Raw genomic sequence first — 6,000 nt, forward strand, 5'->3', positions numbered from 1 at the left:
ACATACATTCTCCTTTTACATACATATATTTTCACTCTTACACAGACCCGGCGCCAGAACAAATCTAAAGGGAGGGCATATGATTTTCATGGGAGGGCACACAAAACAGTCACGTGCTGCGGGCCTGCGGCACAATATATATAAAACAGCAAGGCCAACAGCTTTGTGTAAAGACGCACACTTATCGTAAATACATACACAAATAAAGGGCAACATAGAAACCACTTTTGAAACATTGTGTGCGTGGCAGCACAAACACTGGTAAATCACGAGCAAGGCACACTGGTTAAGGATGGCAGCTTCCTCATCGCTGCACTCGGAGAGAAATAGAGAGGGAGACGATGAGCTGTTTAGCCCGCCTTGGGCATGGTTTATTTTCCTATGCACTGCACTCGGACATGCTGTGGAGTGAATCGAGTCACCTCTGAGAGGGAGTTGGTTGACAGCTAAAAAAGCTATAATATCAACAACAGCTGACACGTAATAACGGCTCCGTGCAGCTGATCTGCACCAAAGTACTTATTTCCTTATTTGTTTCCTTGCGTATCTGTCTCTCTCCACAAACTCTCACATAAAATGTGTTCTTTTGATGCGGCATGTCTTAGCAGTCCTTTATCAGTCTGCAATGCGTGTTTCCAGTCGCAAAAACATTTGACAGTATAGCCACATCAGATGAATACGTATTTACTTTAAACTGTCTAAGGGGAAACAAAAGGCTGCGTCTGCTTAACGAATATTCAAGCCATGGTCTGTTGTTGTACCATGCAGCAGCAAAAGTGCGCTTCTTTCCTGAAAACAATCTCCCTGATAACGATCCAGTTTCACCTGGTTGGGTTTATTAACCCCAAGATCATCTGGGGCTGTTGGTCTTTGAGCGGTTGCTGGCCCAATAATACCTGTTGATGTGCTGCAAGGTAGCGTCTGTAGTGGAGGCACCGGCACGGAGGAGGAGGATGCTGGCGGGTGTGGTGCAGGGTGTGGCAACGCAGGTGGTGATGGTAGGGGCACAAGGAGCTGTGCCTCAGAGGACAGCGTTGGTGGCGGCCGCCTTGATGAGTCAAGGTTTGGGCTCGCTAACTCAGCCCCGGGGTTTGCCGAGGTCAAGCTTGTGACATTAAGGCGTGCTGCTGCAACGGCAGGTGCAGGGTCGCCAGCAGCACCATCGGCTGCAGTTCTTTCATCGCTATTTCGTTTTAATAAATCCTTAGACCGTTGGAGCCAATTTCTGATGTCCATGTTGTAATTCAAACAGAAATGGGAGTCTACAGAATGCACAATAAACAAATCCAGAATAGGCGGCAGAGTGTGACGCTGTGATTGGTCTAAATGTGGACGAATCACAAATCACAACAGACACATGCCTTTATTTGACGTAGCCTGCGATTTTTTGTTTTAGTAGCCTACTATCTGACATCCCATACATCGTAGCATAAAAGTTCACAGTTTATTTATAATTTAAAAAATAAAAATATGTTTTTAATTTTTATAAATAATAAAATCGTGTTTATTGGGGGAGGGCAGGAATGTCAAATGGGAGGGCCTGGCCCTCCCACGGCGCCGGGCATGCTCTTACATACATACATTCTCCTTTTACATACATATATTTTCACTCTTACATACATTCTCCTTTTACATACATATATTTTCACTCTTAAATACATACATTCTCCTTTTACATACATATATTTTATAATATGCATGTCTGAAGAGAATATATGTATGCAAGAGAAGAATGTATGTATGTGTGAAGACAATATATGTACAGTATGCAAGTGAAGAATGTATGTATGTGTGAAGACAATATATGTATGTGAGAGAATAATGTATGTATGTGTGAAGACAATATATGTATGCAAGAGAAGAATGTATGTATGTGTGAAGACAATATATGTATGTGAGAGAAGAATGTATGTATGTGTGAAGACAATATATGTATGTGAGAGAAGAATGTATGTATGTGTGAGAGAAAGTATAGTGGAAACGGAAGGAGTATGGTTGAAACGGAAGGCAGGTCATTCTTGCGCTGTGATTGGCTCAGAAGGTCGAGCGGGGCGGGCTCATGTTCAGAACTTCTGATTCAAATCAACATGATGGAGGGAGATGAATCGCGTAGATTGCAGCAAGCATTAGGGGTTTTAAGAAACATTTTGTCAACCCCTGAAACTGTCACATCCCTGGCCAGGTGTCCTTGCGGGTGCGTTCGCTTTACTTATCAGAGCGTGCCGTAAGGGTGGTTACTCTTTGGTTTATAAACTCCCGCCTGGGACGGACTGATGCATTAGATTATGTGCTATATGGAGGGGACTTTGACAGAGTATTTCTCACAAAGTACACAGTAAAAGTACTTCAATGTATTGTTAGTAGCAGTCAAACTAGTACCGAGTCCAACAGTGTCAGTTTTATGAAGAACTTGTGGTAAAATATATTTGTAAAAAGAAAATGAAGAGCTACTGATTTGAAAAAACGGCTCTCTGTATAGTTTAAATCTCCTAACAATGTTGTCCATTTATTCTTCTCCCCTCGAGTCCAACAGTGTCAGTTTTATTAAGAACTTTCAGTAAAAAATATTTGTAAAATATGAAGAGCAGCTGATTTGAAAAGACAAACGCGAGAGACGGCTGAGTGACCGCAGTGCAGAATCGCTGTATAGTTTAAATCTCCTAACAATGTTGTCCATTTTAGACACATGCTTATTATATTTACAGCCTTAATAACATTCATTTTCTGGGCTCAATGTGTGTCTTGGCCGTTTTCGTTGTGATCGCTAAATTCACCTTGTTTCCCCTTGTTTATAATTATGTTCAACGTTGCAAGCAAACGAGTGCTTTTGTTTTGAAATCACTTCCGCGAGTATCGCGCCCCCCCCTCGCTACAATGACCATTAGACCATTTAGTAAGGTAAAAAACAAAAAACAAAAACGCCTCGCAGACACTCTTCCGTTTACTTGTTTAATAAAGCAAAACAAGTGGTCCGTAGATACACGGAGTCATCTAACCCTAACCCTCTCCCTCCATCATGTTGATTTTAATCAGAAGTTCTGAACATGAGCCCGCCCCGCTCGACCTTCTGAGCCAATCACAGCGCAAGAATGACCTGCCTTCCGTTTCAACCATACTACTTCCGTTTCCACTATACTTTCTCTCACACATACATACATTCTTCTCTCACATACATATATTGTCTTCACACATACATACATTCTTCTCTCACATACATATATTGTCTTCACACATACATACATTCTTCTCTCACATACATATATTGTCTTCACACATACATACATTCTTCACTTGCATACATATATTGTCTTCACACATGCATATATTATAAAATATATGTATGTAAAAGGAGAATGTATGTATGTAAGAGTGAAAATATATGTATGTAAAAGGAGAATGTATGTATTTAAGAGTGAAAATATATGTATGTAAAAGGAGAATGTATGTATGTAAGAGTGAAAATATATGTATGTTAAAGGAGAATGTATGTATGTAAGAGTGAAAATGTATGTATGTAAAAGGAGAATGTATGTATGTAAGAGTGAAAATATATGTATGTAAAAGGAGAATGTATGTATGTAAGAGTGACAATATATGTATGTAAAGGAGAATGTATGTGCGTGAGAGGACCAGTATGAATTACGGCCTGTACGGCCCCTCATATGTTTCTGTGTGGGTGTCATTGTGTGATTTGCATGATTGAGTACGCATGTAAAACAGGTGCAGCATCGCAGAGAGAATTTCAGAATAAAACATGATGAATCTCGACCTCTCCAAGGTTAATCTCTGTGAAGTGTAGGATCCGATATATCTCCTCCATAATGAGCCATCAGCTGCCACGCTCCACAGACAAGAGCTGGGGCGGAGATACACTGTCAGAAACACAGTGTGTGTGTGTGTGTGTGTGTGTGTGCGTGCGTGCGTGCGTGCGTGCGTGCGTGCGTGCGTGCGTGCGTGCGTGCGAGAGAGAGAGAGAGAGAGAGCTATTCCTGTTTCTACACTTGACTAAGCTTATGCAGTTAGGGTTCTTTCAGAGATAGCAAATTGAAAAGAAAATGCAGTTTGAGAAACTAATTGAATGACAAAGGTAACCTTAAATGTGACAAAACTAAAGAGGGTGTAGAAACAATACATTGTCTGATGTGCGCATTGTGGATAAAGCAAATTAATTTTAAAAGACAAAAAAAAAGTGGGTTCATGCGCTGCATGGTTCTCTGAAAGAAGAGGGAGAGGAGGAAACTCTAATTAAGGATAAGAGACTCTTTCTGTCTCCCTCCTTTCTTTTGTGTGCCTCAGCAACTTTTACAGCACTTCTTTTTCCTCCCCTCCTCCCTTTTATTCTCATTTACTGCAGTGGCAAGCACATTCCCCCACTCTCTGCTCAGTGCCTGCAGCATGGGAGATTGCTGGGAAGACTCCTCTCAGGGCACACACACACACACTCATAATGCAGGAATGCATATCCCCCAACACACTTGTAATTTCGGCAGTTTTGTGCATGGATAAACGTGCAAACAAAAATATTGCGTAGTGAGGTGTCCCGCTGGGCAACAGCAGGGGGTATGGGACTCAAAGACGTTGTGATTCCTTCTCTGATCTCAGATAATGTAAGAAAAGAGAAATACAAGATGAGAGTGAAAGGTGGAAAGAGGACAAGGGAGAAGGGAAGAGAAGGGGGAGGATACATTAGAGAAGCTGAGGAAAGACATGAGGGATGAAGGAGAGATGTTGGTGGACAAAGAGGGAGAAAAGGAGAGGGGGAAGAGGAAGTCAGGCGAGGATATGCGATAGATGAGATGGAGAGATGCTGTGGATGCCTTAGCCAGGAGACTATTAGCATTCACACCCCGATGCCTTCCCCTGATCCTCCCATCGCCCCCTCTATCTTGTCCATCAGTTTCCATCTGAGGCTTTAGGGTGAAAGATTCACTTAGCAGGCGTGCACATACAAACACATACTGTAGCAGCGCACACTTATTTCATTCATGAAATTCTCCTCACGTAATTCCCTAAATAATCTCTTTATACTGTTTGTTTTTGCTGGCTGATTTTCAACAACAGTGAATTCTCAATTTATGTGAAAAAGGGCCTCATGACTAACCTCTTTCCTGGCTTTCATTGTTTCCAGGACATTTGCATTGTCAAAACATAAATCTCTCAGACGCGCTGATGGGCTGTTTTGAAAAACTCTGTGTCCTACTTCCACATCCATTATTATATGTTGCTGTTTTCCTCTGAGACACGATCTCTCATCACACCTTGGAGTATTAGTTTGGGATACAGACAGACAAAGAGATAGAGAGAATAAAATAGAAGTACCCCAAATTCCTTTCAGCCTTCACATTTGGTTGGAAGAACACGTCATTCTTTCTAATTTGAGATATAAAGAAACCCAGATGGACTATTGTTTGACGTAGGCTCTCACTTGTTTATAGTGATCGTGCAGTGATTTAAAACTAAAATGGAAGCGGTGATGACTGATCGATGTAGGAGTAAAGCCAGCCCCTCTATGTTCTATTTAAATAACATCTCAGACAAAAATAAGTGTATGTAATGACGGTTAAACGTTTTCAAATGTTCTAAATCAAGAGTAATGGGATTGCCTCCACACAGCTATCAACCAAGAACCCAGGATTTAAGGAAGAATTATACATAGTGGCTAATTCATGGAATAGCCACTATGTGACTTTCTCTATCGAAATCAGTCGCGTTGACCCTGAGACACATTTTGAGTTGTATACACTGTTGGAAAGAGGAGATTCCTAGCTTTCTAATGATATCAGGATTGTTGTTGTACTCCAAATATTAAGCAAAATATGTCACATTATATAATGGCTGTCACCGAGTCATCATTTTGAGAAAAAGGCCTTTAAAGTTTCCTCTTCTCTGGAATCCATCGATCTGACTGATTATTAGCGGCTAATAAATTATCAATGTAGTACGGTGGGAAAATATTTTCATTTGGATTACTGGTCTGGGGCAAGCGAGTTAGTGTGTGTG

This window comes from Gymnodraco acuticeps, unplaced genomic scaffold (genome assembly GCF_902827175.1).
Source record: "Gymnodraco acuticeps unplaced genomic scaffold, fGymAcu1.1, whole genome shotgun sequence".
In the NCBI taxonomy this organism is placed as follows: Eukaryota; Metazoa; Chordata; class Actinopteri; order Perciformes; family Bathydraconidae; genus Gymnodraco; species Gymnodraco acuticeps.